General features: G+C 48.0%; 1 protein-coding gene and 1 long non-coding RNA gene across 11 annotated transcripts in view; one reads left to right on the top strand and one right to left on the bottom strand.

Moving 5' to 3' along the window:
* Positions 1–10,664: 10,664 nt before the first annotated feature.
* On the bottom strand, positions 10,665–16,084 carry LOC128405136 (uncharacterized). Of its 4 annotated transcripts, none has more exons than XR_008328235.1 (3): positions 15,988–16,084; positions 15,686–15,786; positions 10,665–12,526 (listed from the first exon to the last, which is right to left on the bottom strand). It is a non-coding gene; the product is annotated as an uncharacterized LOC128405136 (long non-coding RNA). The 4 variants fall into 4 exon arrangements; XR_008328233.1 differs by lacking the exon at positions 15,988–16,084 and having other exon boundaries at positions 10,665–11,019; positions 11,165–12,526; positions 15,686–15,980; XR_008328234.1 differs by lacking the exon at positions 15,988–16,084 and having other exon boundaries at positions 15,686–15,980.
* Positions 16,085–16,145: 61 nt separating this feature from the next.
* The window catches only part of CDK16 (cyclin dependent kinase 16), a 59,289-nt gene continuing 56,234 nt past the window's right edge, over positions 16,146–19,200 (top strand). For 3 of the 7 annotated variants that reach the window (XM_053371381.1, XM_053371379.1, XM_053371380.1), the window contains exon 1: positions 16,147–16,300. The gene's annotated coding sequence lies outside the window, so the exon portion shown is untranslated. Of the gene's footprint in view, positions 16,301–19,200 lie in introns of all 7 variants that reach the window. The other 4 variants (XM_053371383.1, XM_053371384.1, XM_053371378.1 and 1 more) reach the window with 3 other exon arrangements.

Genomic DNA, 19,200 nt, shown 5'->3' with positions numbered 1-19,200 from the left:
CTGTGCTAAAGGCAGCTTGGGCTACAGAAAATGGCAGAATTCATGGCACTTTCCATGCATGCGGATAAACATGGTCACTTGCTAATATCTTTGGGTCAAACTGACACAGTAGCAGTGTCAAATAAAGATGTGGCAACCCTGCTATCTCTGTTTGCATGTTTTCTAGCTATATTTTTTCCTGCCTCATGTCAGCAAATGCCTGTCTCAAGGGACAAGGGAAGAGTGCACCTTCACAGGTGTAGTCAAACCGCTGAAGGGTTACTGCTGTGACTGTAGAAACAGTTTAAGGGAAACGACTGTCTTGAGGCAAGGCGCAACCCCATTAAGGGTCCTCATTACCCCCCATTTGGAAGCATTAGTACAGGTGGAGATGGAGAGCCATGGTTCCAAGGCTGCAATCTTTGTACACACTTGCTTACTTCTTATTGTATTTGCTGGTCACTTTTCTCACAGACGAACCAAAAAGTGACAACCAGCTAAGAACATTCATCCAATAAAAATCTAAAAACATAGCAGAACAGATAAAACACATGAGGACTTACTGATCCCACAGAAAGAGGCCTCAATGCTACCCTTCAAATTAAAGTATAAACTGGGTAAAGATACAAGTCTTTGCCCGGTGCCTAAAAACAGGTAAAGGCTTGCCTCCCTCCCTGGGAAAGCATTCCGCAAGTGGGGAGCCACCACTCAAAAGGCCAGATCTTGGGAATATAGATGCCTAGGTTTGGACTGCAAGAGGTCTATGTTTGCTTGGGAACATCCCATTTAATGGGACTTATTTTTGAGTAAACTCAGACTTCATGTTTCTGCTCTACTGTTGCCAGCTTTTATTATTTTTGATGTCCTTTGCCTTTAACAACAACTAGCAACAAATGTTAGCAGGTGTAATCTAAGGCTTATTTCCATACTATGAAAAGCACCACCTGTGGATGTCTACACCACATGCTGCTGTTAAAGACACAAGCCAGTTATTTTTCTGGTGAGTTGGCAACTCCACTTTGCTCCCATCGGTCTGTGAGCCACTCCTTGCCCGCCCCTGACAGCACACACCTCTCCTCCCAGGTCCCAGGAAGCTGGCGGTTTCTTTGTGCACAAGTTTTATTCCAGCTCTAATGCTTGTTTGGCTGTGTGCAGAACCCGAACAACCCCACACTTGAATTAAACTAACAAAATCTGACAAGGCAATGTCTGGCCTGACAGCAGGAGAGGAAGACACTTTCCTGTGCTTCAGGCAGGAAATCCACCAAGACAGTCAGATGGATGTTTAGTTGGAATGAAGAGGGGAGGATGCATGTGCATGCAAGGTCTTTTTCCTCTTAACAGTCTTTCTAGCCAGGAACAGTCTGATGTGGGAGTATAGACTGAAATGGGATTTACAGCCTTTTTGGCTTCAGAAATCAGCAAGTAAGATAGAAGTGCTTAAGTAACCTGAAGGAGGTGGTGTCTAAGAACACTGAGATACATGATCCTCCAATTCATCTGCCCAGCTGCCTGTCCTCCTTCACCTGCTTAACCATCTCGGGAAACTCAGGTAACTGGTCATCAAGGGCTTCTTCTGTTTTGTTCTGCATGGCCAACACTGCCCCAAATCTCTGCTTCACAGACTTCAGGATATTCATTCTTCTTTTCTTTAAAATGTGCCATGCATTCAATTTGCTGGAGATAAAACACACAACAAACCTCATCTGAGCACCTAACTACAGATGTGTGTAAGAGAGTCCTAAAGCCATTTTTTTTAAAGAGAAGCTCCTCTGGAGAGGGAAATTTAGACTAGACGGTTTGCAAGGGGGAGTGAATACTTAGCCATTTACTTACCTTTCCCAGCAGACTTCTAAGCACAGTGGAAACATATAACTGGAATCCTGTGAAGAGGGAGATTTTGCAGTACAGACAGGGCAACATCCTCCCCGCCTTCTTGTGAAGCAGTTTGCATTTTTGGGAGGGTATCAAAATACTTTTACATGCATTTGGATGTAGCATGTAATTAGGCTCTGGGACTCACCACAGGAAGTTCAGTACATGTTGGACCAAGACTCCTCAAATAATTTAAGGCAATTATATTAATAAATCTTGAGTGGAGTCATTGTACAAGAACTAGAGACTTGCCTTCTTTTCTTTTTTAATGAAGCATGGAGTCCAAGTGGGGGGCAACAATTGCAAGGGGAAAAAACACTTTTAGAATTAACCAGGAAGTCCCCTCTACAAAAATGGATACATGTGTGACTTTAGATTTTTCTCTATAGCACAGAAGACTGTCATAAAAATCAATTATATTTGTGACCTCAGTCATTGGTTAAAACACTAAAAGGCAGTAGTGGGATCCTTTTTCACAAAGCCATTGGTTGGAATGGCACCTGCATATTTCCCTGTGTATCTCTTGTTCTGCAAGAGACTTTTGCTTGCTTACTTTTTTTTTAAAAAAAGGAAGCAGTAGGGGGGTGACCCTGAAGCTGGGGGCACTTGCTTCAAGATCAATACAGCAGATTCACTTACACCTCCTCCTGGGGAGGGTCTGAGTGGTGCACACATTTCTGTTGTGTGTGTGTGTGTGCTGCTAGACTGTCTCCACTTTGGTTGCATGGGAAAGGGGCAAATGGCAGGTGCTGAAATTGCCTCTGCTGCCCAACTCTTAAGGGTGCAGCAGCCCTGTCCTTTCTCTTCCATTCTTCTCTTCCCCCTAAACCCTAGAAATTAATAAATGGTAGAATTTTGATTATCTGAAGGATTGAAGGGAAGATTGGAGACCAATGGAAAAGTGCTGGCAAAGCTTACTTTCCAAGTTAGGGTCTCACCCAGGATAGATGCATTAACATGACTGAAATATACTCAGAGTCGCGAAGTGATTTCATGCTCTTTATTCAGCTCATAGTGGTGAGGAGGAATGAATGAAAGTCCCCTCAAAGTATCTGCTTTATATACATTATTTACACAATGGGCTGCACATGATTGGCTAATTCCGGAATTCTACTGTAAGCCAATCAGGTTGTGGATTCACTTCTATCTGGAGCATGATTGGGTAGTTCCTGCCAACCAATCATGCTGCTGCATTGTTCTAGGACCAATCAGACTGCTGCATTCTGAATCCTATTGTTCTAGGACCAATCAGACTGCTGCCTTTTGGATCCTATTGTTCTAGGACCAATCAGACTGCTGCAGTTTGGATCCTATTCAACTCAGTACATAACACCCCTCCCCTCTAAGTTCCAGTCCTGCCCGGGAGGTCGCATTCATAGTCCTCGAGGTACGCTGGCGGCCTACGTGTGCGTTGCGGCCTGGGGTGTTCCCTGGTCCGGGGTCCAGGTTCTGGCTCGTGTTCCAAGGATGCTGGCTGTGATGGGGCTATTTGGTCTGGCGCAACCGGCTCGCTCAGTCGTGGTTCTGGTTCCGGTGTCCTTTCGGCCTCGCAGGTCCTCTCTGTATTTACTGATTCTGCCTCTCCTGCTGGCCCCTCGTGCTCTATGGGCCTCACTGCCCCTCTGTTCCCTTGGGACTCCTCTGACCTTTCCTCCTCCTGGTTTTCTCCCGGGAATCGTCGCCGTATCTGGTCGCAGTGGCGGCGCCAGCATTGCCCCCCATCTGTTAGCACCTCATACGACACGGGGCCAGTGACCCTGGTGACTGTGGCGGGTACCCATGCTGGGCCTGCCCCAAAATTCTTTGCGTACACTGGGTCCTGGGCCTCGAAGGTCCGGGGGTTCCTGCCTTCCCCCACCACTACCTCATCCTGAGCTCTATCGGGGTGAATGCGGTCCAATCTGATTGCAAGGCGCCGACCCATTAGTAGTTCAGCGGGGCTCCGGCCAGTCGTTGAGCTGGGGGTGCTGTGCTGTGCTAGAAGGAATGTGGCAAGGCGGTACTCCCAATCCCCTTGCGTCATGCGGCGAAGGGTGTCCTTGGTGGTCCGCACCATGCGTTCTGCTTGGCCATTGGTGGCAGGATGGAATGGCGCCGAACGGATGTGGCGGATGGCGTTCTGCGCTGTGAAGGTTTGGAATTCTCCTGACGTAAATGCAGTCCCGTTGTCTGAGACGAGAGTGTCAGGGAGCCCGTGGGTTGCAAACAGCCTGCGTAGTACCCGGATGGCTGCGGACGTAGAAGTGGACGGTACCAGTGCGACTTCCAGCCATTTGGTGTAGGAGTCCACCACTATGAAGAATGTTTTCCCCTGAAAGGGGCCAGCGAAGTCCACATGCAGGCGTGACCATGGTGCTCGGGCGGACTCCCAGGACTGGACTGGGGCCCTTGGGGGATCTGGGCGGGATTCTTGGCAGGCCTGGCAGTGTTTGACCCAGGCCTCTATCTCTCCGTCGATCCCCGGCCACCACACATAACTCCTGGCAAGGGCCTTCATTCTTACTACCCCTGGGTGTGTCTCGTGTAGGGCTGTGAGGACCCTTTTGCGGAGGGGCTGGGGAACAATGACCCTGCTTCCCCATAACAGGCACCCCTTGTGGGCCGACAGTTCATGTTTGCGGGTTGTGTAGCCGGCGAATTCTGGCCCGGGGCTGCTGCTGGGCCATCCCCTCCACACCCAGTCCAGGACCCGGGAGATGACCCTATCTTTCTTGGAATGGTGTGCAACTTCTTGTGCCTGAATGGGGCGGTCGGGAAGCAGCTCCAGGCTCATAACCTCTTGTGCAGGTGCTGGGTCGGGGCCTGTTTCCGGTAGTGGTAGCCTGCTGAGGGCATCCGCATGGCCCATCGCCTTCCCCGGACGGTGAATCAGTGCATACTGGTAGCTGGCAAGGAAAATTGACCACCTGAGGACGCGAGGAGACAGCACTTGGGGGGTCTGCTTTTCAGGGGCAAATAAGCCAAGCAACGGCTTGTGGTCAGTCACCACGGTGAAGGGCCGCCCGTACAAGAAATCATGGAATTTTTTTACTCCCTTCACGATTGCCAGACCCTCCTTGTCGATTTGCGAGTAGTTCCGCTCGGTTGCGTTGAGTGTCTGGGAAAAGTATGCCACCGGTACCTCTCTTCCATCTGGGAGTTGGTGTCCCAGGACAGCGCCAATTCCATAGGGCGAGGCATCGCATGCTAGCACCACCGGCAGCCTCTCGTCGAAGTGTGCCAAGACCGAGTTTGAGACAAGCAAGTCCTTGACTGCCTGGAATGCGGCCTCCTGGCGCTGGCCCCACACCCAAGGGGCCCGCTTGTCCAGGAGTCTGTGTAGGGGCTCTGCTACCGCCGCCTTGTGGGGAAGGAAGGAATGGTAAAAGTTCAATAGTCCCAAGAAGGCCTGAAGTTCAGTCTTGTTCTTGGGCGCTGGGGCATCACAAATGGCCCGTACCTTGTCCCCAGTCGGGTGGACCCCTTCTGCGTCCACCATAAATCCCAGAAAGTCCACCTGAGGCACTCCTAGTAGACATTTTTCCCGCTTCACCTTGAGACCCGCCGTCTGGAAACGGTGCAGAACGGTGCGGAGGCGGTCCTCAAACTCCTCTGGTGTGGGCCCGGCAATCAACACATCATCGAAGAAGGGGGTGACGCCAGGAATCCCTTTAAGTAGAGAGTCCATTAGATTCTGGAATATGCCTGGTGCCACGCTGACACCGAATTGCAGCCGCTTTACCCTGAATGCTCCTCTGTGCGTCACAATCGTCTGTGCCTCTGCTGTGGCCTCATCTACTGGCAGCTGTTGATATGCTTGGGCCAAGTCCAGCTTGCCAAAAATTTTCGACCCAGCCAGGGTGGCAAGAACATGGCTGACCACTGGCACTGGGTATGCATGGGCCGTGAGGGCCTTGTTTATGGTACATTTGTAGTCTGCGCAGATGCGGACTGAACCATTAGGCTTGACGGGCGTGACGATTGGGGTTTCCCAGGGGGCATTAGGCACCGGCTCCAGCACTCCTTGCTCCACGAGCCGGTCCAATTCCTCGTCTATACGGGGTTTCAGGGCGAACGGGACCCGGCGGGCCTTGAGCCTGACCGGTCGTACTGCGGGGTCAAGCTGTAGAGCAATGGGGGGGCCCGTATACTGTCCCAATTTCCCATCGAAAACCCCCGGAAATTCCTTGCATACTGCGTCCACGTCCACTTGTAAGCTAGTGTGGTTCACCCCGGTGACGGCTAGCCCCAGTGGTCCAAACCATGCCAATCCCAGTAAGCTAATGTAGGGGCCCTTGACCACAAGCAAGTCCAGTTGCCGCGTCCGCCCTCGGTATTGCACCCTGAAGGTCCCCACCCCCATTGTGGGGACCTTACGTTTTTGGAAGTCCCGGAGGGTGAATGGGGCCGGCCTGAGTTTGGGACCCCCAGTAGGACACAGTTTCCTTAAGGTCCTTGCCGAGATTATGGATAGAGTTGAACCCGTGTCAAGCTCCATGCGGCATGGGGCCCCCTCTATCTGTACGTCAACATAAATTTTCTCTACGTTGGGGTGGGGCAACTGGTATACCTGGAATTCCGTGAGCTCTGTCGAGTTGCCTTGGTGCGTTGGGCCCCGGGACCTGGGGCTCTTGGATTGGTCATCTGATGCCTGGCGTCGGGTGGGCCGAGCCCGACACACCCGGGCGATGTGTCCCAATTTTCTGCACTGCCTGCACTCTGCGTTGCGGAAACGGCAGGTCCTCCTCTCGTGACTTTCTCCACAGCTTGCGCAGCTCCCTCCTTCTCGTCGAGGCAGCTGTGGTATGTGGGCTGCTTGAGTGCGCTGCTGTACTCGGTGCACCTCCTCCCTGTCGGATCCTGAGTCGTCGGTGAGGTCTTCGTGGTGGACCCTCGGTTGGGACAGCTGGCTCGGCCGTGCCTCTTGCGTCGACCTCTCGGCAGCTTCCGTTGCCAGGGCCTCCTCCAGAGCGACCTGGAACGTTAGGTCCTTCTTAGCGTAGAGGCGTCGTTGCAGCTTCTCATCCTTCAGGCCACCGACGAGGCGGTCACGAAGCATGTTCTCCAGCTCTGAGAAGTTGCAGAACCGGGCGGCTTGGCGGAGAGACGTCACAAACCCAGTTATGGTTTCCCCAGGGGCTTGCCGCTTTGCGTAGAAGGCATTTCGACGAGCCACCACTGAGGGCTGCGGCGAAAAGTGCCCCTTCAGCTGTTCCATTATTGTTTTGTATGGAACAGTAGCGACGTCTTCAGGCGCAAGGAGGGCCCGGGCGATTTCAAACGTCTCCTCTCCGCAGACGCTGAAGAATATTGCCCTCTTCTTGGCGTCTTCTTCATCGGTGACCCCTTTGGCTTCTAGGAGGAAGGTGAAACGGGAGGCGTACGCTTCCCAGTCTCCAGATGCTGGGTTGAATGGCGAGAAGCTGTTGTCGGTTGCCATTCTGAGTTCCTTGTGTCCCGGAGCTGAAGCCTGGATACACGGTGCGAGGCAGCGGTGCGGCAGGTGGCGGTGCTGCGGTGCTGTGTGTGGCAGTCAGCTCAGCGGGATCCCACCTTCGTCGCCAGTGAAATATACTCAGAGTCGCGAAGTGATTTCATGCTCTTTATTCAGCTCATAGTGGTGAGGAGGAATGAATGAAAGTCCCCTCAAAGTATCTGCTTTATATACATTATTTACACAATGGGCTGCACATGATTGGCTAATTCCGGAATTCTACTGTAAGCCAATCAGGTTGTGGATTCACTTCTATCTGGAGCATGATTGGGTAGTTCCTGCCAACCAATCATGCTGCTGCATTGTTCTAGGACCAATCAGACTGCTGCATTCTGAATCCTATTCAACTCAGTACATAACAATGACAAAAGCTGTTGATGGCCCATCTAAGAGGAATCTTGGGCCTGGGCAAACTGAGGTTGCCATGGGATTGGTGTGTGTGTTTGAGGTGACACAAAAAGAGAGTCTTTTGAGCAAGGTGTGCTGGGAAGAAGGGAGAGGTCAGAGACTGAGATCCATCTTGGGCAGGCTGGCTGAGTTGCCTTGGACTCCAGAGCTGCACTGCTGTGGGGGACAAGCACCTCTCAAAATGACCAAGCTGTAAGATCTGGACTCTCTATAGGCAGACTGAATGTATAAAGAGGTGAATAAACCATAGTTCTTAAAGCTACAACAGTCTCCAATGTGTCTCAATTCCCCAAAGGATCACAGACCCTGGGTGAGCACCTGGAACCCCCTGGAATCTTGCTACCAACCAGCAGAGAGAATGGGTGGCACCCAACTTTTGTAACATTATTGTTTTTACCTAGTCACCTTAGTGGTATGGAGAACTAGACACCCTCAGAAGGCATAAATTCATAAACTTGTGGTGCCTGCCATATATTGTTGAACTCCAACTCCCATTGTCTCCAGCCAGCCCAGCCAACCATCAGGGACAATGGGAGTTGTGGTCAGCAACATCTGAAGGCCATCACGTTGGCTACCTTGCTTTAGGGCTTTATAATCCCAAACCATCAACTTTAATTATTCCTGGAAGGCAACAGAAGATGGGCTGTCTCACTCTATTGAATCATTGCTAGTGACGGCCACACAAAGACTGTGTTGTAGTAGTTTAGCCAAAAGGTTACAAAAGCATGAATGGCATGAAGAGGGACTCAATTAAACAAACAAACAGGTTAAAATAATTATAACAGGTACAATGAAGCTCAGTGGCCCGCATTCCAGCCACCATCATATTTTTGGACCTTATTGCAGGAACTCCTGAAGGCTGTGAGCCAGATTGACCAAGGGAAGTCGTCTATGCTGGGTAATGTCCACAGAATGTAAGATGGCAGGATCCCAAAGGATGTGCTTTTTGGGGCGCTGGCTTCAGGCACCAGGCCTACTGGCAGACCAACTCTGTGTTATAAAGATGTCTGCAAATGTGACATGAAGGCTGGAAACATTAAACCTGCCATATGGGAATTCTTTGCAGATGACCAGAGTGTCTGGAAACAGTCAGGTTGTGCATCCACAGCAGTGACCAGAGGAAAAATGACCACTGGGGGTGAGAGCTGAGAGATGAAATGCCATGGTGCATCTGTAACAGCGAAACCAGGCACCTTCATCTGCCCCAGCTGCAACAAAACATGTCGCTCCCGTATCGGTCTCTGCAGTCACAGCAGGTGCTGTAACTATCCAATAGTTTGAATTTATCTCTGATGACACACTCTTCTATTGTCTCTCTAGACAGACAAATGCCAACAACATGGTCAACAGAGTACTTACCTGTTATCAGTGTGTTACCAATGCTTCCTGTGGCCATTTTGGGGTTTGTTTAATTCTGTTATTATGGTACTTACAACCTATTTATATATGATGCAAGTACCATATGTACATATATACAGTGGTACCTCAGGTTAAGTACTTAATTCGTTCCGGAGGTCCGTTCTTAACCTGGAGCTGTTCTTAACCTGAAGCACCACTTTAGCTAATGGGGCCTCCTGCTGCTGCACTGCCAGAGCACAATTTCTGTTCTTATCCTGAAGCAAAGTTCTTAACCTGGGGTACTATTTCTGGGTTAGTGGAGTCTGTAACCTGAAGCATATGTAACCTGAAGCGCATGTAACCCGAGGTACCACTGTATATGGGTGTGAGTGTGTTTTAAATATGTTGTAAGTCATCTGGAGACCTTTGGGTAACAAAGGATTAAGAATAATAGTACCTTCTACTCTTCTGGCTTGCCCCCTGCTTTAGTAAGTGGCCCTTTTACATAAGCATGACCCCAGCCTGACTCTGATACAGAAAGAGATGGAGAAAAGCAGAGATGTTTGTTTGTATAAAAGTATTTAATTAAACCTACATTATTATTATTTATCACATTCAGATAGAAGTTCATGGTCAGCCTGGCTCCCTTGCCCCTAAACCTCACCCCCACCCATAGCATGCGCAAAGACTTGAGACTGTTGGAACAGGGAACTTATTTACTAGTTTTGGCTTATAAATCGCCACTCACCTACGACCTGTGGCAAGTAAGAACTGGCAACCTTGCTCAGAACTCAATACTGCATGAATGGAGACTGCCCTCCCCGGGACTCTGATGTCATTCAGATAACATCAAGCTAATGGTTTCCTTTGAAATATGTAATCTGGTATAATTTCTTCAGTGCACAGTCTATAGAAAATAACAGGACCATTTAAATTTGGTTTGTGATGTGTAACTGAGTGTTTGCCTTGATTAATTTTTTCTTGGGTGAAGTCTAGAGTGATTTTGGGTGACTCATTGCATGCGTGGCTTTGCAAGAGCCTTTGTCCCTTGATACAATTGCTGTGTAGTTTGAGGCTGGATGGCTGGATGAAAATACAGTCCCAGGGCCTGTCAGAATCTAATACTAAGCCATTTCCCTTGTGTTTGGCTATAAAAAGCGAGAGAAAGAGAGAGATTATTCACTATGCCCTCTGGCCTGACCTCCAAAGTGAGAACCCACAGGACTTTATGAACGTGTGTGTTAGTCACAGAGCGGACTCATGATGCCACCAGAAGCCTTTTTATAATTCACTATCACTGAACTATTTACAGCTTACAATCTTGGCAGAGGAGTCGTAACAGCAAGCTTGCTACTAGGAAGTAAAAAACCCCACATCAAATATAAAACAAAATACTTTCTCCATCTGTTCCCTGTTCGCCTCTCATTTAATTTGCTTGTTGTTGCAAAGATCCTGAGTGTATTAGGACAATTTCACAAGGGCTTACTGAGAAGGCAGACATATTTTGACAGGTCAAAATAAGAACATCCCCATTCAGCTTATGGGTTAAAATTCTAAAGGTTTCATTCCCTAGCAGAAAAATAAAGAACAGTAAGGATTCTGCTATTTATTTATTTATGTACTGTATTTAAAACATTTATACCCCACCTTTCCTCAATGAGCCCATGGCAGCTAACAAGGTACGTTGAAATAATAAGCACAATTTTTAAAAAGAATTTTCCAACAATAAATACAATAGTTGGCCACAGTAGATACCTAAATATCCAAGTTCAGCGAAATCCCCATGCTACAAATCTGCATTTGCAAGGGAAGTGTTATTCCCACCCAATACTGGTTGAACCTCTGTTCCAAGGTTAGCTCTACTAACATTTGTCTTGTCTGAATTAATATTCAGTTTGTTTACCCGCATCCAGTCCATTACTGTCTTCAGGACTTCTATAGCCTCACTGCAATGAGATGGAAAAGAGAAAAGTGGGTATAATTCAATATCTCTATTAAATTGTGACTATAAGTTATTTGCTGACATATTGGCAGAAAGACTCAAACATATATTGAAAGATATAATTCATGAAAATCAGGCCAGCTACTTACCAGGAAAACAAATACAGAATAACATCAGGAACATTATTAACATATTAGAATATCTTGAATTTAGAATTGTTAAATAGCGGCTCTGATGTTCGTAGACGCAGAAAAAGCTTTTGATAATGCATCCTGGTATTTCCTAAAGAAACAGATTAATTTAATGGGTATGGGAGAAAAAATTGAAAAATGTATTGAAGCAATATATCATAAACAAAGGGCTAGACTGATAATAAATGGTATGATCTCAGGAAATATTGAAATTTCAAAAGGAACAAGATAGGGATGCCCTCTGTCCCCATTATTATTTATTTTGGCATTGGAAATTTTAATGAATAAGATCAGAAAAGAGGAAATAATAAAAGGGATTGTAGTGGGGGAAATTATAAAGTAAGAGCTTTTGCAGTTCATGTCTCCGCTCTTCCACCTGCAGCTGCTGGGTAACCTTGGGCCAGTCACACTTCTCTGAAGTCTCTCAGCCCCACTCACCTCACAGAGTGTTTGTTGTGGGGGAGGAAGGGAAAGGAGAATGTCAGCTGCTTTGAGACTCCTTCAGGTAGTGATAAAGCGGGATATCAAATCCAAACTTTCTTTCTTCTTCTTGCAGGTGATTTACTAATAACAGAAAACCCTAAGGATTGTATCCCAAAAGCAATAGAATCTATTAACGAATTTGGACAATTAGCTGGCTTTAAAATCAATTATAAGGAAACAAACTTGTTAGTCAAGAACATGGGAATAGATGAACAAAACGAATTACAGGAAACTAGGGGATTGGAAATAAAGAAAAAAGTGAAATACCTAGGCATCTGATTAACATCAAAACACATTAATCTGTTTCAGGACAATTATGTCAAAATGTGGAATGACGTGAAAATAAATTTAGAAATCTGGAGCAAGCTTCATCTCTCCTTCTGGGGCAAAATATTGGTAGTAAAAATGAACATCTTACCTAGAATGATTTTTCTATTCCAAATGATACCTATTCTGGGAGGTATGGATTGTTTTAAAAATTGGAGGAAAGACATAGCAAAATTCATATGGAAAGGGAAAAAGCCCAGAATAAAGCATAAAATTATTATAGACAGAAATGAAGGGGGGGCTTGGCTTTGCCTGATTTGGAGTTGTATCATGCAGCGGCAGCTGTAACTTGGATCAGAGAATGGATGATCTTAAAAGATAAAGATCTGTTGGATCTAGAAGGTGTATGTACGTGTTTTGGTTGGCATGCCTATCTGGTATATGATGAGGTAAAGGTGCACAGGGGATTCTTAGACCATATAATTCCAAATTTTTGTACAAAATATGGCTTAAATATAGACTTGTTAGAACCAAAAACTCCCTGGTGGACCTCACTGGTAGAAGGCATGACTGTGAAGAAAAAAGAAAAATGTTTGGGCAACATACAAAAGGGGAAGATGATAAATTAAAATTGAAAAAAATTGAAGACATCTGAATGCACTTAAATGATTGGCTCCAATATTTTCAAATTACTGAACGATTGGGTAAGGATAGACAAAAAGGATTCTCCAAAGAAATATCAAAATTGGAAGAGAAGTTAATACTAGCAAAAGGAAAAATTATATCCAGCATGTACGACCTCCTTCTTGATTGGGAAGCAAAAGAACCCGTGCATGTGGGCGCCTGGAGAGATAAACTGCATTTAAGATATCCTCTCCTACCTATTAAGACCCATCCCACAGCATTGCCTCTTTTCAACAGGGTGGCACTCCCTTATAGAATCATAGAGTTGGAAGAGACCACAAGGGCCATCGAGTCCAACCCCCTGCCAAGCAGGAAACACCATCAGAGCACTCCTGACATATGGTTGTCAAGCCTCTGCTTAAAGACCTCCAAAGAAGAAGACTCCACCACACTCCTTGGCAGCAAATTCCACTGTCGAACAGCTCTTACTGTCAGGAAGTTCTTCCTAATGTTTAGGTGGAATCTTCTTTCTTGTAGTTTGGATCCATTGCTCCGTGTCCGCTTCTCTGGAGCAGCAGAAAACAACCTTTCTCCCTCCTCTATGTGACATCCTTTTATATATTTGAACATGGCTATCATATCACCCCTTAGCCTCCTCTTCTCCAGGCTAAACATGCCCAGCTCCCTTAGCCGTTCCTCATAAGGCATCGTTTCCAGGCCTTTGACCATTTTGGTTGCCCTCCTCTGGACACGTTCCAGTTTGTCAGTGTCCTTCTTGAACTGTGGTGCCCAGAACTGGACACAGTACTCCAGGTGAGGTCTGACCAGAGCAGAATACAGTGGCACTATTACTTCCCTTGATCTAGATGCTATACTCCTATTGATGCAGCCCAGAATTGCATTGGCTTTTTTAGCTGCCGTGTCACACTGTTGGCTCATGTCAAGTTTGTGGTCAACCAAGACTCCTAGATCCTTTTCACATGTACTGCTCTCAAGCCAGGTGTCACCCATCTTGTATTTGTGCCTCTCATTTTTTTTGCCCAAGTGCAATACTTTACATTTCTCCCTGTTAAAATTCATCGTTTGTTTTGGCCCAGTTCTCTAATCTGTCAAGGTCGTTTTGAAGTGTGATCCAGTTCTCTAATCTGTCAAGGTCGTTTTGAAGTGTAATCCTGTCCTCTGGGGTGTTACCCACCCCTCCCAGTTTGGTGTCATCTGCAAATTTGATCAGGATGCCCTTGAGTCCATCATCCAAGTCCTTGGAAGGAGGTCTGCAGCTTCTGGGTACTCCCAAATACATCTCTGTCACTAGATGCCTAAGTGTCCTCTGTGGCAGAGTCTGTCTGGTTCACCTGCTACACTGTTCCTGGACAGGAATACAGTCCATGCACTGAGACCGGATTACTGCAATTCATTCTCCTTGAAGCTAGTCTAGAAGCTCTAGTTGACGTAGAATGTGGTGGCTAGACTGCTGATGGGAACACATAGCTAAACTGTTGCTAAAACATCTGCACTGGCTGTCTATCGCCTATACAGCCAGCTGCAAAGACCTTGTTCTTAATTTACAAAGCCCTTCGGGAGCACCTGAACCCTTATGTCCCAGCTCAATCCCTGAGATCATCTTCAGAAAAGTTATTGGTCTTCCCTCAAGTTGGCGACAAGAAACTGAGCCTTAGTGCCCTCATCCCAGTCCTGTGGGAACGCCCATCGCTCGGCCAGCAGAGATTGGGCAGGTGCCTCCTGTTTATACCTGTGAATGTCTGCTGAAAACCTGTCTGTGCCACCAAGCTTATGCAAGCAGTTCAAAAATCATCTTTCTGTAATAACCGGTGTTCTCTGATTTTAAAGTTTAGTGTAGTGTTTTAGTACATATTGATATTGTTGTAAAGCATTATGATTTTTAATATGGTGGTATATAAATATTTTTAAATAAATAAGTAGAAGCCATCATTTGCCTCTTGCCTTTTAAAGGGTCCCCTTTGGGCAGAACACTTCCAAGGGACCAGGATATTATCCTCATTTGCCTGCGTCCTATTGTTCTTTAGTCTGCTTTTGTGTTGCTTTCCTTTTTTAAAAAAATCACATCGTTTTGTTTGCATTTCTCCCTTCTCTTGTCAGATCCTGCTCTAGCTTTTTCTTCTTTTTTATATAGAAAAAGTAGCATTTCTCTCTAAAAGCTATTATAAACCGTATCACCTCCAAAACGTGGATGAAAAACATCTCAGACTTTCATGTTGTAAAATTCTAATTCGATAAAACAAAAGCAAAGCCCACCGCCACTTGGCTCCAGCTTGGAGCTGGAATAAGAAATAGCGGGCAAGGACAAGTTTACCTGAGCCAGGTATCATCGCCACCTATCAGGTACCTATTGCTGAAGAGGCCAAGGCCGCAGTCTGAGCCTCCCCCTATTTTGAGAGGTAGTAGTAGCCAACGGCCCCAGGACTGTCAAAGCTATACCATTGTCAACCAAAAGGGAGGGGGGTAATATCTTAGAGCGTCTCGTTCTTCCTCCCCTCCCCCGTTCACTGACAAGATTTTAGGGAGGATTTGGTATTTAAACATGATTTGTGCGCGTTATAAATTATTTGTTCGCGGAGTCCTTTTTCCAACAATCTCCCCAGCACGTGCTCTGTGGTTCGTGCCCAACGGCTCGTGGCTTGAAGGCAGAGCAAACCATTTGAATCGCTGGAGGGGGGGCAGAAATGAAGGCTTTCTTCTCGCCCGCCATCGAAATCAAGCTTTTATTTGCTTTAACTGGATTTATTGTATTCCAAACACTCTTAGTGCTGCTACTAAAATGGTACCGGCCCACCATTCTGCAGTGCTAAAGCGGCTTGGGCGAGCTTATTATTTAGGGAAGGAGGAGTGAGCCGAGATTCAGCTGGATCAGCTGCGGGCCCAGAAAAGCCACAGTCTCATATCCAAGGACTCTAGAGAGGCGCGTTGACGGGGATTTTCTTTCTCCGTTGACTAACAGGCTGCTGGAACGAGATAAACCAAATCGCTGATCTATCCGTCTCCCCCCTCGAAAAGTAAAAAAAATATCGCCTCGTCAGGGACGGGGGGGGGGCGAGCAGCTGAGCGAAAAGGCGGCGCGGACTGTACCTTTGCAAGCGGCGAGGAGCCTGGATTACTACAACTTTAAATTCGCCCCTGAGCGCCTCTTCAGGTCTGAAGAGATTCCAGTTAACTCCAGTCTCGTGTGCCTAGGAATAATCAGAACTCGGTGAAATGTGGGGGAGACAGAGCGAGTTATTGTCGGGGCAGAGTTCCCCCCTCACACATGTCAGAAATGGTCAGGCTGGGATTCTACCACATCAAATACAGAGGGGGGACGCTCTTAACGGCTCTCTCCCAGACCAATAAACCTCCGTTTTTCCCGGGGACGGGTGTATTCTTTCTCCCACCTTCTTTGGTCGTGAATTATGGGGAGGCGCTGGCGAGGACGCAGCTGCTCGCCGCCCTCGGCCGGGAAATGGTACGCCCCGAGGGGCGGCGCGAGCGAAGCCCTGCCCGGGGTTGGCGCGGGCCAGTCGCAGGGCGGGAGGCGGCCGGGCCGGGGGTGGTTCTGCGCAGCTGGGAGGGCGGAGCCGCGCGATCCCGGGCTCGGGGAGGGGGGCGGCCATGGGCGGCTGAGGGGTGCCCAGTCCAGAAGCGGCCCGGGCCGGCGGCCATGGCCGAGGACTACTGGGACTCGCCACCGCAGTAGCCGCCGCCAAGGTAAGAAACGCGGGTCGGACGGGGGGGGGGGCACCAGCGTGACCTTTGACCCCTTGTTAGGAATCTGTCTCCCGAGGGACCAGCTCTGCTGCCTTGGGATAGGAGCGCTCGCTTTCAAGCAATTCGGCCCTTTCTGGTCACGCAGGAGATCTGCTCTGACCTCTCGTGTAATTTTCCTCTGGCATTAGTTCCGCCCCGCACCCCCAATAGATCTGTTCGGCTTCTTTAATCCCTGATGCCGATCTCTGCCATCAGACTTCACATTGATCTCCTTGAATTCTCTCCTTACACCCCCCAGCGAGTACTGCGCCCAGTATTTCTTAGCCCCTCCTCAGTAGGGTTGGAGCAGATCCTTTCCCCGTCGGACTTCAGGGAGATGCATGAATTAGGGGCGCCTTCTTAATCTTCCCCCAGAGATCCATACTCTTCAGCTGGGAGGTTCGCCCCTTCTGCCACTGGGCTAAACTCCTTGCTGCTTAAATCAGGGAGTGGAGGGGGATTGTTCTGAAGTTCTGAGCATCTGCACCTTCCTTCCCCGTTGGTGTTGCAGTCTTTTCCTCTACTGAATCCTACCACTCCTCGTGCCCTGGAGGCTCCCCACCCCGGTCTGGTCTTCCTTCTGGCCCAAGGCTTCTGCCTGGCTCTGACCTCGCAAGGACCTTTGGAGGGACTCTGAGGAGGCGCTTCTCGTTTGCCTCATGGCTCATTATTCAGGGACGAGTGGTTTCTTTCTGTTTGGACTTGCTGGGTGATCTTTGCTTTCACGTTGACTCTTGTCACTAGATTCCCTTGGCTTGCAATTGCTTCCCTCACTCTGACTGTGGACCTGGAAATGTAAGGAGGCGTATCTCTTGTAGGATTTGTTGCTTCTCTGCTACTTGGCTTGAGCCATTTCTTTGTGCAAGTGACCAAGTTTTCCTCTTCTCCTTCCCACACCCCCTCACGTCCAAATTGGAGGGCAGGTGGTGTTCCCCTCCTGGCCTTTAAGAGGTGGATGGGGGATGCTCCCGGATTCAGCATGTTCTCAGGGCACCACGGCTAGGAAATGGGGTGCAGAAGAGAGACTGCAGGAGGAGAAACCACAGGGAGTCTCCGTAGGGGATTCTTAGCTCTCTGTTCAGGAATTCCAGCTGCTCCTGGTGGGAGGAAGTTCCTTTGCTCACCTTCTTCTTGAAGACCGACCTCTTCGTGAGCCTGATGATGTCATGGGGGGCGCTTCCATCTCCTCCCCACTTCACGCTACGCTGCGTCTGTGTGCGACTAATGATGCACTGGTAGGCAAATGGGTCCTGTGATGAAGCTGTGAGGTTGGCAGGGATCAGGCTTATCTGGAAGGGATTGGCTTTGGGGGCAGCTGCTGGCAGTATTAGCCCTGGAGATGTTTGGTGCAGAGGCCCCTGGGAGGGGGGCTGGTTTTCTCGTTTCCCCCCCTTTCCGTTTGCCTCCATGCTTGTAACCAGGAGTTCCCCAGAAGGCTGCCATTCCCTTCCTGACCCTCTGCTGTGCTCGGCTGGAGCTGACAGCTTAGCAGCTACTGTGCTTGGTGGCTTGTGCGGATTTGCTTGCCAACCTTTTGCCTGCTCTCTTCTGAGGAAGGTGTGTGTCAGGCATACTTATTGGGAACACCCACCTTCCCCCAAACACATGGGTGCTTGCATCCATGCTAAGGTGCTCCTTTCTACTGCTCCTTTTTTATTTCCCTGCCAACTTGGGCCTGGTGACCAGCTTTTGGCACTCCGTGGAGTTGGCACTGGTGCCAGGTCTCGCGCAGGGTTCTGCAGTGAGAGCTGCAATGACAACATCTTAGCTGCTGAGCTGGTTTGGAGAAGGAAGAAAAGCAGAGTGGCTGCAACTGGTGAAAGGATGCTAGTTTTTTTCTCCCTCCCTCTGAGTTTTTACATTTTTTGGATGTCTTCTTAGATCCTAACCCACTGGAAAAAAGATTCTCCATTCTTTAGATGGCTCTTATCTGGTCTTTCAGGTATAGTTGCTGTTTAGCTTGGTTTGCCTCACTGCTGAACCCACTGAAAATAGAATCAGCCATTTAGTCCCTCCCCTTGCCCCCAGTCAGGACAAACCTACTTCCAACCCCAACTGAACCCATACAAGACAGATCACAATACAGCACAGGCAGAGATCAGGTGAAGTGCCCAAAATGTGCCCCCAAAAGCAGAGAGGCAAGGCAACTTGTATATTTCAGAGGAAGAGACAAACAAGAAAGCCACAGAGAAAAGAAATTGTTACTTCTGTAGCTCTGTGCACCAGAGTATTTTATTATTCTCTTCTGATTTGTTCATAAGATGAGTCTTCTCCAATGTGAATATTTGTTGCCCTCCAGATATTTTGGATTTCAACTCCCATCTGCCTTTGCCAGCAAGGACAATGGTCTGGGCTCTGCTGAATGCAAGGCAACTTGGTGAACTTCACAGTTGAGTGTGGGTTTTGTCCTGGCTCTTGCATTCCCATATCCAATATTTAATATCCTGGCTCATCATGTTATGCTATTTCTGTAGCTCTAAAATTATTATTATTATTATTATTATTATTATTAGAATTATATACTGCCCTACACCCGGGGGGTCTCAGTGTGTGATGATGTTTCTCATTCACCTCTGCAGTGATCTTTTGAGAATTTCCCCACTGTGTGGATGGTGAATAAATAAGTCTCTTTCCCAAGGCTACCTAGTGAGTGGATTTTGAACTTTTAAACTTGTATTGCCTATCAGATTGTACTCTGTGTTAACAAACCTGGAGTAATCTTTCCACCCCCTGGCCTGGTAGCACGCCCTCAGTTGCTAACCTAGATTAGAACCCCTGCCGTTCATAAGAATTAGAACCCCCTTGCTATTCTTCGACTGCATTGTGAGTGTCATGTGGTGGTCACGGTCACTAAACTGCAG

This window comes from Podarcis raffonei, chromosome 17, assembly GCF_027172205.1.
Source record: "Podarcis raffonei isolate rPodRaf1 chromosome 17, rPodRaf1.pri, whole genome shotgun sequence".
Taxonomy (NCBI): domain Eukaryota; kingdom Metazoa; phylum Chordata; class Lepidosauria; order Squamata; family Lacertidae; genus Podarcis; species Podarcis raffonei.
This window is presented reverse-complemented; position numbering and strand designations above follow the sequence as displayed.